The sequence below is a fragment of the Montipora foliosa genome, chromosome 3 (genome assembly GCF_036669935.1).
Source record: "Montipora foliosa isolate CH-2021 chromosome 3, ASM3666993v2, whole genome shotgun sequence".
NCBI classification, from domain to species: domain Eukaryota; kingdom Metazoa; phylum Cnidaria; class Anthozoa; order Scleractinia; family Acroporidae; genus Montipora; species Montipora foliosa.
The window spans coordinates 75,001-77,500 of NC_090871.1; positions in this window are offsets into that span (position 1 = coordinate 75,001).

Consider the following 2,500-nt stretch of genomic DNA (forward strand, 5'->3'; position numbering starts at 1 on the left):
TGCTTCGCAAACAAACTCCGCCCACAAACGCCTTCAATTGGGTTCCCTCAGTGCAGGGAAAACCCCCTGGTGAAATTTACGCGCGAATCTCTGAAACTCAAACCCCTCATGTTTTGCAATGCGCTCAAGGCGGAAAGATGATTTTTCTGTAGTCGGTTTTTCTTGAAGCTGGTCTGGCAAAATGGGGAAGACGAAAAATTAAAGGATGCGAACGCTAAAAAACAGAGTAAAGCGGTTGGGCGAAGAAAACCAACGAAAAAGTGTGTCCAACGATTCGTCGGTATGGAACTCATCGGAAGAGTCTCCCTGTTATCGCTGTCAAGTTCTCAAATTTTTACAGAACGATTCTCATCTCATCTCCTGACTTGATTTTTTTTCCCCGCCTACCTGATAAGATAGCTGTAGCTCCATCCGCGAGGCGAACTTTCACTTCTTCAGTCATTGATGTATTTTCATTCGTTCTTCGTTGTTTTTACGCTTTTTCAAACTGGTACACACTGTTTCTCCGTGGTTCATGTTTACTTATAACTAAAAAGAATTACACCTAATACGAAAAATGCTTGGTAGTCAGAACAACAATGCTGATCATCTGAGAAGCCAATTCGTGACATCCACATAGGTAATTTCCCGCGTAATGTAGGGGTTACCCCACCCCCACACAGTCAATCGTAGTCACGTGATGTGTAGAAAACTGGTCGACCACGAGGTCGAGGGACGGTAGAGAAAATAAACCGCTTGGACAAGTCTGCGTTTTGACTTTGTCTAATTCTTTTGTTGGAACGAGGGCTAACAGTAACGTAGAGCTGTCAATCAAGAAGTAAACTTTTACTTCCGGCGAAAACGTAAGACCGCCATTTCTCGGCCAGTATGTAGTCTTTTTCAAAAAAGTTTTCCAAAATAAGAGATTACTTTTCGATCACTACTTTGACCCAAAAATCCAAATTTGAAGAAAATTGCCGATCTGAAGGTGTGTGGTAACCTAAGCATGCATGAAGCTTTGATAAATGTGGAACAACTTTTCGCACACGTTTTTGCGCTTAAATTATAACTTTTTGATCTAATATGACTGGTAGCCATGGGGGCAAGTTTTAATGGGAGATTGTTTCGTGGTTTGTATTGCAGATTGTGAAGCAAATTGTAAAGCAGATTTAAAGCAGTTCTGCACGAGCGGGCCTCAAGTCTGGATCGAAACAGGAGCTCGAAAAATGTTTTAGCAGTGACTATCTTGGCCTTTATTATTGATGTGTACGTTGTATGTTGTAGAGCTCCAAAGGGAAAGCACAACAATAAAGCAATGATTTACGTTCTTACCAACGTTAACTATAACACGAACGCAAACAAGCTCAGCGACTTTCAAAAATGGCTGTCTCGATGGTCTGCCTCGATGCACGTTGCAGCTTGGGCAAAAGAAACAGATCGGGGTCCCCTGCCCGGTTGCGAACATTTCGGCTTCATAATCCATATATTGCGATCAACCTCGTCCCCAAGGTCCTCTGTAGAGAGAGGACCTTGGGAACGAGGTTGTATTGCGATATTAAGAAGTTGCGAAATTATGACTTGGTGTTGATTTATTTACTACACCATACACACAAGTTTTTATTCTTTGCACTTGCTTATAGCGACATCGAAGTTTATTTGGACTTTAATAAAGGCGAAGGGAAGAGGGGTGGTGAGGAACATCAAAATGAGAGGCAAGGCACTTCAGAGAGTGGAGGCTCAGCGTGACCTTGGCGTTCTCATTACTTGCGATGCTCGATTCAATGAACACATCTATGTCCAAGTGAACAAAGCCAATAAGATGTTAGGTTTTATCCGTCGTTCACTCTCTACGTGGCGCTTGTACGTTTGCATTTGGAGTATGCCTCTGAAATCTGGAGTCCAAAGTCTGTCACCTTAATAAGGCTTATTGAGGGTGTCCAACGACGTGTTACGCGGCTTCTCCTACCCAATTTAACTTACAATGACCGCCTTCAGCAGCTCAATCTTCTCCCATTGGTGTACCGAAGAGAAGTTAAAGACATAACAACATTTTATAAACTGAAGTGTGGTCTCTATAACTATTCAATTGAAAGATATTTTGAATTTTGCTCAGACAAAAGATTAAGGTCATATTCTAGTAATAAATTAAAAATCAACAAAGTCAGAACCGAATTATTTAAAGGCACTTTTTTCAATAGATTACCATATTTATGGAACAACTTGCCTGATAAACTTAGGACCTCTAATTTAAGCCTATCATTATGTTGTGTAGGGGTATCAAAAACAGAGGAATAGTTCAGTCTGAATTGCAACATTTAATAACATGGCGGAAAACCAGCACAGACTAAGCACATGGTCACAATTTACCCATGATTCTTCTGGGGCTCGTAAAATAATAATTAACAAGCTATGACAAATGCCCCCTTTTGAAAGAAAACAACAACAACTCGTAAGTAAACTGTATCTGTTCAATAAAATCGCTCCGGAGGTTTTCTTTCTCTGAGAGGATATCTCCGCTCCT